This window comes from Tachysurus vachellii, chromosome 14 (genome assembly GCF_030014155.1).
Source record: "Tachysurus vachellii isolate PV-2020 chromosome 14, HZAU_Pvac_v1, whole genome shotgun sequence".
In the NCBI taxonomy this organism is placed as follows: domain Eukaryota; kingdom Metazoa; phylum Chordata; class Actinopteri; order Siluriformes; family Bagridae; genus Tachysurus; species Tachysurus vachellii.
Window position 1 is genome coordinate 4,683,472 of NC_083473.1, and position 12,371 is coordinate 4,695,842.

Genomic DNA, 12,371 nt, shown 5'->3' on the forward strand with positions numbered 1-12,371 from the left:
CATAACGATTAAATTTGATTTTCTTTTTTTTAATTACATTTTATTAAAAAACAAAAAAAAAACGAGTAGCACTTTAATTAAAACATGTGATGTAATAAAGTTAAAGGACAAATATTAACCATATATGATGTTTATATTGCTTGTCATTGGGATGAAGTAAACATCTGTAGAGTATTTTAACATCAAATTTTTGATTGTGTTGAATTAAAAACCCCAAAATGCAGCGGGTCAAACAGACCCACCAACACTGTCTGAGTAACAAATATACGAACAACATACAAGGGTTAATATAACTATAAACTTTTTAAAAAAGTTTTTTTTTATTAAAAAATTTTAATTTTGATCATTGGAAAATTGGTTACAGGGAATTTATTAAAATAAAAAAAAGGCAATATAATAAGACAATACTGAAAACTACAAAAGAAAGAAAATCTATTGCGGTGTGTTAACGCGTCACTCCGGGCTGTTGTTGATTGTTTTGTGATTACTGTGTGTTAAGTGAGGGATTAGTCAAAGGAGAAGGCCTTTTTTTTTTTTCACATTACAGCACAGAGAAATTCATTCTTCACATATCCCAACTTTAGAGGTTGGGGTCAGAGCACAGGGTCAGCCATGATACAGCACCACTGGAGGGTTAAGGGCCTTGCTCAAGGGCCCAACAGTGGCAGCTTGGAAGTGCTGGGGTTTGAACGCTGATCCTCTAATTAACAGCCCAGAGCCTTAACCATTTGCTCCACCACTGCCCCCCCAAACATTTGGTTTTAGTGAAGGCTTTGATTTTCTTAAGTACTTGTGTAAATGTTGAGTGTTGTATCTCAGTCACTTGGACACACACTCACTCACGTGCTAAACTCAGATTTGGACAAAACGCTGCTGTCTTTATCAGAATCTTTATCTCAGAGACTTCTTGTGACAATCATGGAGAACTGCCTTTAATTAGGAGAACGGGCAAGACGTGAAGCTAGACACCGAAGGAGGTCTTCTCTAGACCTTTTGGCTCCATGAACGCTCCCTCACTGTCACCTTGGGCTAAATTAGAGCTATAAAGCTGCATAATAAACTCCGGGGCAATTAGTTGAAGGGGTGGATCAGGAAGATTTCCATGACTCTACCGCTCAGAGACCATGATTGTGATTGGTTCGTACTGATGATCGCTTTCCTGTGATTAATGGACACATGTAGATGATAGATTGGGAGGAAAAGAGAAAGGCAGGGTGGAGAGAGAAAAAGAAAAGAGAAGATTTACAGGTAAATGTATTCTTTTTACAATTGGAGACAAAATCGCGTGACAAAGTCGATACACACGCCTAAGATATGAGCAGAGTGGACAAGCGTGGACGCGAGTGTAATAAAAACAACAACAAACCTGACTTTTTTATTTGTAGTGTGTGTGTGTGTGTGTGTGAGAGAGAGAGAGTGTCTGTTTTTTTCCTCATTTACATGACTGATAAATGTTAAGTTTATTTAAGTTCACTTTTATTAGATAATAGCTTAATCACTGACACTGTAGATTTCACTGTAAGACTGAGAGCTAGCATGCTAGACACCTGAACTCTGTCTTGCAACTCTATCTGTTATAAAGAAAGAAGATGCTACGCATCACACAAGGAAATCACTTCTACTTCAAGTGATTTATTTTGTTTTGTTTTTTCCTACTTGACACTTGATACACACTGAGAACAGTCGAGTCGAAGGGGCGGGGTGTTAAAAGCCAGCTAACATCCTTGATGACTTGCCGGTTTCTCAACTACAACACCTTCGCTGACGAAGCGTCCGTTTCCTCCGGCGATGACTGAACTTCTACGTGAGCAGGAGTGTCGCAGTATCACCTGTGTAGTTCACATCCTCAGGGCTGAGGGTACAACACGAATACTAGACATTATAACATTCCTCATCTAATCACAGGGCTGTGCTATCACACACACACACAGAGCGTCCTTAAACAGTGTGATTATTCGTTGTAGGTCAGGGCTACTGCTAAGATACATTAGTTGTGTATTCCTCGATTTACTAACAAATAGTTCCTCAGAACTCAGAGTATCACCTGATACCCAACACTGATCCGGTTCCTGACCTGATCCTCTTAGTCACACTGTAACACTCTATAATCTTTTGCTGGCAAACGGCGTCTAAGTTCGGAGGCATGATTGATGACAAGTTGTGTCCTGTGTTCACGTTTATGCTCTCACACTCTCAGCATTGTGTCTGTCAACACAACATGTAGAATTGACATGAAATCAGTGAATCAGAAGATGTGTCGAAACTGATTCAAGTCCTGGCACCTATTTACTCGCACAATATTTTAAAATGATCACATCATTACAGAAACAAATCATGAGCTAAAATATTTGATGACAATAATAATAATAATACATGTAAAATATGCATAAATAATGAAAAACAATAGACAACAATACCTATACCCTCCAACACCCTGTGAGCGATCCCACAGAGCACGTTGTCCTATAATTACATCATCTAGGTACTTGAAGGGAGACACGGTGTCTTAGTGGTTAGCACGTTCTCCTCACACCTCCAGGGTTGGGGGTTCGATTCCCACCTCCACCTTGTGTGTGTGGAGTTTGCATGTTCTCCCCGTGCCTCGGGGGTTTCCTCCAGGTACTCCGGTTTCCTCCCCCGGTCCAAAGACATGCATGGTAGGTTGATTGGCATCTCTGGAAAATTGTCCGTAGTGTGTGATTGCGTGAGTGAATGAGAGTGTGTGTGTGTGCCCTGCGATGGGTTGGCACTCCGTCCAGGGTGTATCCTGCCTTGATGCCCGATGACGCCGGAGATAGGCACAGACCCGAGGTAGTTCGGATAAGCGGTAGAAAATGTGAGAGTGAGTGAGGTACTTGAAGTGCACTTGTTGGTAGAAAAGTGCATAACTATATGATTTAGGACACACCTTTTGTGGAACTTTAAAGACTAAACTATACGGTTAATAGTATGCGGACCATCACATGACCGTCTATGTCTGGTTCTTTTCCAAACTGTTACAAAGTCTATGAACACGATTGTGCAGAAAGTCTTTGTGTGATATACTGTAGCTTTACAGTTCTCCTTCAATGGAACCAAAAGGTGGGACTATAAACACTGATCCAACATGACAATGCCCCTGTGCACAAAGCTCCTGAGCTCCATGAAGCCATGGTGTGGAGGTGAAGGTTGGAATGGAAGAACTCGAGTGTACTGAACAGAGCCCTGATTCTGACTCAACCCCATTGAACACCTTTGAGATGAACTGGAACTGGAGTCTCATCAACATCTTAACATCTGTTTCTGATCTCACTAATGCTATTCTGGAGCTTATTATAACAGTGAAGGGGAATAAATCCAGAGTGAGATGTTTAACATGGACATATCGGTGTGATGGTCTATATATATATCACTGTACAGGTCACACCCACAAATAACAACGGTAGTTGCCTGCTAGTGATCATCTGACTATACTTAATGACACAATGTCTACAAAAGCAGAAGTTTCCCCTAGATCCAGTTTAAGTTATCCAATTAGCGAACTAAAATTGGCCAGGATTCCGGTCATCACAGAGAATCCTGTTTAACAGCTGAGATGAGGTGAAGGTCTCGCACTAGATTAGGATCAGACAGATTAATCTATCACAAAAACACACAATGACACACGCATCTAATCTGTTGTTAGAGAAAAACATCTGACCGTGGAATTAAAGACTTAAAGAATAAGTCTGTGAGCATTTGATCATTCTACAAATACACTACTTTCTAAAATTACAAGATATTGAGCAAGATATTGTTCCTTGTGTGGTTTAGGAATACTCCAACCTCTGTAATCTCAGCTAGCAAAAAACGCACGATCTTAAAATAGACTGACTACAATTGTTTGTAGAGAGACTTGCAGTTGAGGCTGTTTACTTCAAAGACCATTGTTCATTGAAAAGTTAAAAAAAAACCCAGTTTAACCTTATCCTATTCAAACGTGGACTCGGGTGACATTTAGTTAACCGTGACTGTTGTTTTTGTGCTCGAGTGTGCGAGTCTAGCTTCCAAATCTGACTTTGATACCTTTCTCAGAGATCGTTCCTGCATACATAATCTTTTTTGTGGTCAAACAGGCTGTAATTCTGTACCCGCTTGGCACCGAGAGTGTTTACAGCTTCAGACAAAGCCTTTATTATTGCTCCGAAAGTCTCTGAGATTTCTCTCTCGGAGCAGATTCGCAGGACACATCCTGAGGTTAAGAGCCAAACTTTAGCACTTAAGAGCTGCTCTTTATAGCCTGATAAATGGCTGCTTTTCAATGGTCAACAACACCGCAGTATGAGTCACTATCTATAATGTTCTGCTGACTCAGAGTCATTAGTGTCTCTGACTGACTGACTGACCGACTGATTCTCTGATGTTGACATGCGATTGGATAAGAATTTCATAAATCTCTGAGAATTCAATAACTCAATTACATGTAAGTAATGTTACGGATCCACCATTTTATTACATTAATTAGCAGTTATAAATGATGGCTAGGTAGGGTAAACATTTTTAATGCTAATGCTATTTCTTGCTGTAAATGCTACAAGAAATAACACTTACTGTATATCTCCCCTCATATTTTAGTTTATACTATGGGTGAGCCTGACTAAAATTAGGCTGTTTATTAGATTAGATTAGATTAGATTAGATTAGATTAGATTACATTAGAGTAGATTAGATTCGACTTTATTGTCATTGTGCAAGTGCAAGGTACATGTACAGAGCCAATGAAATGCAGTTAGCATCTAACCAGAAGTGCATAGATAGCTTATTTACAAGTGTCATAAATAAGGGTATGAGGTTATACAGAAGGTGTAGTAATAATATGTACATATAACTGAATAAGGGTGTGTGTGTGTGTATATATATATATATATATATATATATATATATATATATATATATATATATATATATATATATATATAATATATGATGACATACATAGTATATATAGTTTTTGGTTGGTGCAAGGATGCATGATTTTAAAGTGGTTATTGACATACTCTAAGAAAGAAATATACTAGTCTAATAAGAATTTTGACCAATTTGAATTTAAAAGTATTTTTGGAGTGAAGTTGCTAGCATATTTCTGATATACTTAGCATTTCAAGTCAAGTCAAGTCAAGCATATATAGCTGTTGCAGTACACAGTGAAATGAGACAACGTTTCTCCAGGATCATGGTGCTACATAAAACAAAGACAGAGCTTAGAAACTTAGTAAGTCCTTAGTGTACCTGGAAAGAATTACACTCGTTTTACTTACATATACTAATCATTTAATACTTGTACAGTCCAGTACTTTATATTCAAGGATATATTATAGCATTCATAAGTATTTTATTTAACAGAAGCATAAAATAAGTATTTATTTTTAAATTAGTAGCATTTTTAAGTATTTTGAACATTATTATGCTAGTTTATGTTTGGTATGCTAGCAGGTATATTTGGTTTATATCAGTATATCTATACTAGTTTACATTTCTTACACTAGAATTTCTAAGTATACCTGGAGAGAAAAATACTAATTATGTCGCTTTGTAGAAGCCAACATTTTGTTTTCCTATTTAAGCTTAGACAAAAATTTATAAAATTTAATGCGGCTACAGCTTTTTTCTACAGCTTTCGAGCCACATGCACCAAATTCGGATATTTTGTAGACCTGTAGTGGTCTGAAGTTTGCTGCTATGTTGTATACTCAATCCGAGTATTGGTACTTCCGGTACCGGGTCTCAAAGTGGACTTTTTTCCCATAGACTCCCATTATAAACTTTGGAGGTTTATAACTTGGCAAGCTTTCAAACTACACCAAACTCAGCCAGCTCCTTTAGGGTGATACTCTGAACAAAGTTTATATTGGTGTACCGACTGGCCTTTCGGTTGTGCCGGAGCCCCACCACCAATATATGCAAAATCAAAAAACTTTTTACAACATGTATGTGTGACATATCAAAACACTCAGAACAACGAGGGGAACTGCCTCATGTGTATTCTGATGATGTCACGTGACGTCACGTGATGTCACGTGAAAATAAATAATTTCGCATAACATGGGCATGTGATTATATCAAAACAGTCAGCCCAATGAGGGGAACTTCCTCAGGAGTATTCGGATGACATCACATGCTCGTCTCCACTTGCCTCCAAATGTTTTGACACCCTATCTTTCTGTCCACTTGCCTCCAAAAGTAACACTGACCCTTATGTCCACTCGCCTCCCAAAAGCACCAGCCTTTGCGAATACTTGCCTCGTCAAAGCCAACATCAAAGTTTGTTGCGACGAACTTTACAAATCTAGTTGACTTTTGTTATAAGATTATTTTGGTACATACTGTATTTGTAAAAAAGGTTAGCTAGTTTACTTCAACAGAAGTGTTCTTCAACAGGAATACTGTATACTAGTTTTTTGATATACAAGTATTTCAAGTATACTGAGCGATAACTATACTAGTTTACTTTTTCTATACTAGCATTTCTATATATATTTGGATAAACGTATACTAGTTTAATTTGAATATTTGTATTTGTAGGATTATGAGCAAAACTGTACTAGTATGCTTTTATTAGCATTCCAATGTTTTCTTGGAGAGTCGTGTAAACTAGTTGACATTTATATACTAGAATTTAGACTGGGAGAGAAGTTGACTTTTGTATTATTAGTGCTTCTGTGTATATCAGGATAAAAATATACTAGTCTACTGTTGATATTATTTATAAGTACATTTGGCAAAAAGTATATTGGTTTCCTTTTGATATACTAGTTTTTATAAGCATGCTTTGCATAAATGTAAGTATACTGGTTATATATTAGTATTAGTGTAAATTTGCTACAATTTGACAAATGCTGACAAATTTGAAAAAAGTACACTAATTAACTAATTAATAATATTAAGAGAGAAGTATACTAGTTTACCTTTAATGTACTAGTATTTATAAGTATGCTTGGATAGAAACTTTTTAACGTTTACTTTTAACATCCTTACATTTATTTCTATATTTCATATATAGCAGTGTTACTCATTGCGCGGCTCGCGAGCCTCCTGCGGCTCGCCAAGCTTTAATATGCGGCTCGCATGGCAGTAAATAATACGATGATATGATCATGTGGTTAAAATTTTTTTTTCATTTAAATAACATTAAAACCAATCAGGTAAGCATAGAAAAACGAATGTGTCACTGACTCACTGCGTTCTGCGCAATAGCCAGTTTTTGGCAGCCTGCCAGAAGCTAGTTTGTGTTTCATGCTAGTTAACAACTTGTGTTTAATGTACACACGGACTAAAAAATGGATCGATTTCTTATCAAACAATCCCGCGCACAAAATGAACAGCAACAAAGCAATGTGACAGTGACAAAAGAGGTAACTGATGGGGAGCATGCATCATCCGCAACTCGAGTAATTATTGTATTGCAATATTGTACATTGTATTTAAGCAGATAAGCAATTTAAGACTGAATAACTTGGCATACTTTGCGGTGAAAGTGGCTCTCCTATTGACTTTGTCCTATCAGTGTGGCTCACATGAAAAAAATAGTGAAGACCACTGATATATAGAATTGAATATTTAGACTTGTTGAGAGACGTATACCAGTGGACTTGATATTCTAAGTTTTCAAAGTATAGCTACTTGGAGAGAAACATACATTTACTTTTGATATACTCACGTTTATTTTTATATATGAATAAAGGTTTACAAGTTTACATGAAGAAGAAAATACACTAGTTTTTATCAATATTCTAGCGATTATAAATATACCCGGAGAGAAGTATGTTAGCTAGTTTGCTTTAGTTACATTAGCATTTTTAGGTATCCTAGGAGATTAATAGCATATGTGTCTATTAATTGTTTAGTTTGGTAGCAATCATTGGTTTATGAAACTGGTTTCTGAGTTTGAGAAAAATGAACTAGGTTTACGTAAGTTTCCTGGGTTACATAACGTGCTCAGGAAATATTTTTAAGAAGACTTTTAGTTAGGGTCTGTATTGATTTTAACATAGATAAATTTGTATAATAATACTTTTGTTCACAGCAGACAATTTGAACTTGACCTGCAGCTATAATGAAATTTATTTCCCAATTCTTCATACTTGGCTTGATGATGAATAACAAATCACTGTCACAACTGCAAGATTGTACCAGCCGCTTCTTATCAGAGAACCATCTTCCATTTCAGTCTGTGTTATTTCTGAAGAACTCTTGTTTTATTTCCCAAAAGTTTCCATAAGGGTATTGCATTTCTAAGTGTCAGTACTGCTCTTACGTTGAGGACACCAGTCTGTCTCGGGGGGATTTACATCTTTTCTTTGGTCAGGAACGTACAGTAAGATGGGGCAGGTTCAGACTCGTCCGGCCAACCTTACGCATGCAGTCTTTCTTACTTTCTTATTTTCCTCTTTTATTGTTTCTCTGTATCCACCCCCTCAGGGTGTTCTTATTATTCAACTAATGCGGTTGAAGTAGTTTTCACTGTTTGTGAGGTATTGAGGAATTAAATCTGCAACAACAAGCAAATATCTTATGTTCTGTCATAATGCATAAAAGAGGAGAAATGAACAACATATTATTGTATTCTCCTGTATAATGATTATACTAGAAGCTAGTTAAGTGACATTGATCAAGTACTCTCATTTACAGTATGTACATTTGGAGAACTAAAAATGGCTCTTGGTGGGAGACCAGAGCCAAAACATATCCTACTCGTGCTGGAATGCCATCTCTGGCCATTTTTTTTTTCTTTTTCATTTTGCACAAAAGATAAACAGTGAATATGGCACCTCCATTACGGTGCAATTGAACCTGATCCAGTTCCACCTAACTGGAGTTGAGCCAGAAATCCAGGTAAAGTGTGTTTCAGGCTGGAGAAGTGTGTTTGATGTGTTGTTTTAGCATTGCAAGAATCAGGGTTAGGCCCAAAGGAGGAGTTGGAGAATATCCAGATCCACCAAGTGGACTTTTGGTCCTGCAGTGATGATATCTAAAAGCTGGCCAAGATACGATGCTAACATGGACAGGATATGTAGATGATATTTTAGGTTAGAGTCCAGCTATGGTTTGTATACAGTGCAAGCCATAATTATTGGAATCCTTCTTAAAGATTTTTTATCAAGCAATATGAGAAACTATCCTTGTTCTAACAAATACTTTTTGCGTATGTCTCAAATTGTTATATAGTGCTATGCATATTGACAGGGACATTATGTTTTCAGGTTGTCTGTGCTGTGAAAGTTTGAGGATTGATATTGAGTTATGATTGAATTTAAAATTAGAGTTGGGATTAGACCTATTAGTTAGGTTAGGAGTTGGGATTGGGGTTCGGATTGGGATTGGGATTGGGGATGAGGTTGGGGTTGAGATATTAGATTTTGATTAGATTCGGATTGAGGTTGGGATTGGGATTGGGGATGAGGTTGGGGTTGAGATATTAGATATTAGATATTAGATTTTGATTAGATTTTGAATTGATCCAAATAGGGTCAGTCGTAATAGCAAGTTCAAAAGTCTCAAATAGTTTTTCTTCAACACCTTCCCTCCTGTCAATGTGTAACAAATTATCAACAAGAGGGGCTAGACCTGTTGGCGTCAGATGCATCCCACTTGGCGCTGTTGGCGTCAAGTTTTACTTGTTTAGATCCGGTGATAATATCTTGCTCTGAAAAAGCTCATTGTGTTGCAGTCTTTGTATCAGTCTACAGAAGTGTGTATCTTTGGCGAGCCAGTCAGATTCCAGGCTTGAAGACTACAAAACTGGAGGCCAGAAAAATATACAAAATTAGCACATGCCTTTGGTTGTCTGTTGTTCGATCTACAAGGACCGAGCGCTAGTTTGTCCTAGGATTCTGAACGATTCTGTCAAAGTTTCTTGTACAAATTACTGCCTTTTGGTCTACTTTACAGCATCGTGTCATTTGATCCCATTTGTGGATGAACAAACACGACTCTATTCATCAGTATAACATCACGGATTGTCCATGCAGTGCAGACTAACGTACTTGTCTTTACAATAAAAGTTTCTATAATCTTAACAATTATATACACAATAAAGCACCTTTCTCAAACTACTGGTCATTTTACGTGCACAATTAACAAAGCGCTGAAAAAAAGCCGGAATAAGCAAAACAAAAGCTACGCTTCATGTATATAATACATTCAGAATTGGCCTCCTGTTGCTAATCCCACATCCACGAACGAGGAGAACAGGTCTTGCAACACCGGCATATATAATGGCGCGCTTTCTAAACAAAGGGGCCGAGAAAGTTAGATAAGAGTAATCCGAGACGCTCGTCGGCACAGGGAAGTTTCTCAGGGAATTTTTCCAAGCCGAGGGTGACAGTAGCTCTGTGAGATTAACATGAGAGCTGAAAGTTTAGAGGCTGGGGTTGGGACACGGGGTTGGGACACAGTGTTGAAGTAAAGCAGGAGCAGGTATAAGGAGACAGCAGAGAGCAAGAGAGAGAGAGAGAGAGAGAGAAACAGAAACAGGGTCGAAGTTGGACAGACGACACAATCGGCTTCAGGTAAACGCGCTGTCTCTTCTGTCTAAAAGTACTGATGTGAACATATATATATTACATTTGTAAGACCTATAACTTTAAACTTGAAAATATGTGGGAAAATGAAAATGTATATATTAAAATTAATTAAATACACCAAAGCCATAAGCAAAAGATAAGGTGAAAATATAACATAAATTTATAATTATTAAATAAATAATAATAATTGCTTAATTGATGTTACATTTTGTGTTAAAACTGTTTTTTTGTTTACTTTAGTGTAAGTAGGTGTATGTGAAGTAGGAAAGTTTCAGCATATCAAGTCATGGATTAGTCGTGCAATATATATATATATATGGATTAGTCATATATTAGTCTTGCATATAATTCTGCTTTGCTGGAGAGCACAAAGAGTCTAAACTTTTATTTATTTACTCCAGTTATGTTCACTTTCAAAGCAGAAAGAACAGACGTGAACTTGTTTTAGATCTCTGGAAGCTAATTTGCAATTGAAATCAGTCTCATGAACGTTATTTTTCCGACGTGATGTATTAATGACAACTTGCTGATTTGTTTACCTAAATGTCATGTGATCTTAACTCATAAATATAAAAACACTTGCTTTAAGAAATACCCTAAAATTCAAGTGTAACAGTTTGACATCTCTGAGAAGGTGTGTGTGTGTGTGCGTGCTTTTGTGCGTGCATGCGTGTGTGTGTGTGTGTGTGTGCGTGTGTGTGGGTCATGTGAGCTTTCTGGGAAAATCCAGGCTGATATTCAAAACAAATACACGCGTGTACTGTATGTAGTTCATAACAAACAAAACAGTCAGTAATAAAAAAAAATCATCTGTTTCCATCCTGACTTATTTTCCATGAACAGAACACCACAAAGAGTTTCCTTCCTCTCAGATGAGCAGGGCTACTGTCTGAGCCGTTCTGTTTATCAGCCAATTAATCATCCCCTTCTGACCAATCAGAATAGAGAATTCGACAACGAAGCGGTAGAAAGAAAAGCGTAAAATTATTCTGTAGGTTTCTAACAAAAGCTGCAAATGGTTACAGTAAGGAAATTAGGAATAAGTTAAAGAAAGACCTTTATTGTAAATGTATACATTTACTTTATTGTAAAAGTTCTCGCATACCACCCCGCTACTGCGATCCCTCCACTGGCTTCCGGTAGCTGCACGCATCAGATTCAAAACACTGATGCTGGCCTACAAAGCCAAAAACAGACCAGCTCCATCTTACCTCAAAGCCCTCATCACTCCTCGCACTGCACCCCGCACCCTCCGATCTACCAGCACTGCTCGACTGGTTCCACCATCTCTCAGGGTAAGAGGCAAGTATACTACAAGACTCTTCTCTGTACTGGCACCAAGGTGGTGGAACGAACTTCCCCTAGCGGTCCGGACAGCTGAGTCACTGGCTATTTTCAAACAATGGTTGAAGACCTACTTATTCAGGAAACACTTCAACTAGCACTTCTTTCATTATCTTTCATTATCTAAAAAAAAAACAAAACAAAAAACACACCTTTGACACTGACACTTTCATTGTAACTTTGAACAAATGTTTTAAACTCATGGTATCTTAAGTATGTAACTTAGTGATCCAGCATTAATGTATTCAATGTTAGAGATTTAAGCACTTATGTACGTCGCTCTGGATAAGGGCGTCTGTCACATGCTGTAAATGTAAATGTATACAATACAACACGAACTTTATTTAAAAACGATTAAAATCGTTAAAACGAACAGTAAGAAGGTAAAAAAAAAAAAGAAAGAATTAAGAATAAGTAAACAGCTTATACTGTGAAATATATACAAGATTGCATGTAAGTGTAATGCCTTGATTATCGAAATGTATA

The 12,371-nt window shown here is 37.2% G+C and overlaps 2 protein-coding genes across 5 annotated transcripts in view; both read left to right on the forward strand.

Annotated features, from left to right (window-relative positions):
- gpx3 (glutathione peroxidase 3) overlaps positions 1 to 12,371 on the forward strand; it is a 257,310-nt gene that overhangs the window by 114,117 nt on the left and 130,822 nt on the right. The gene's annotated exons all lie outside the window — the stretch shown is intronic.
- The window catches only part of n4bp3 (NEDD4 binding protein 3), a 34,502-nt gene that overhangs the window by 3,404 nt on the left and 18,727 nt on the right, over positions 1 to 12,371 (forward strand). For 2 of the 4 annotated variants that reach the window (XM_060887162.1, XM_060887165.1), the window contains exon 1: positions 10,272 to 10,526. The exons of 1 other annotated variant lie outside the window; for it this stretch is intronic. The gene's annotated coding sequence lies outside the window, so the exon portion shown is untranslated. Of the gene's footprint in view, positions 1 to 4,370; positions 4,442 to 10,271; positions 10,527 to 12,371 lie in introns of those variants that run through there. One more of the 4 variants, XM_060887164.1, reaches the window with a different exon arrangement.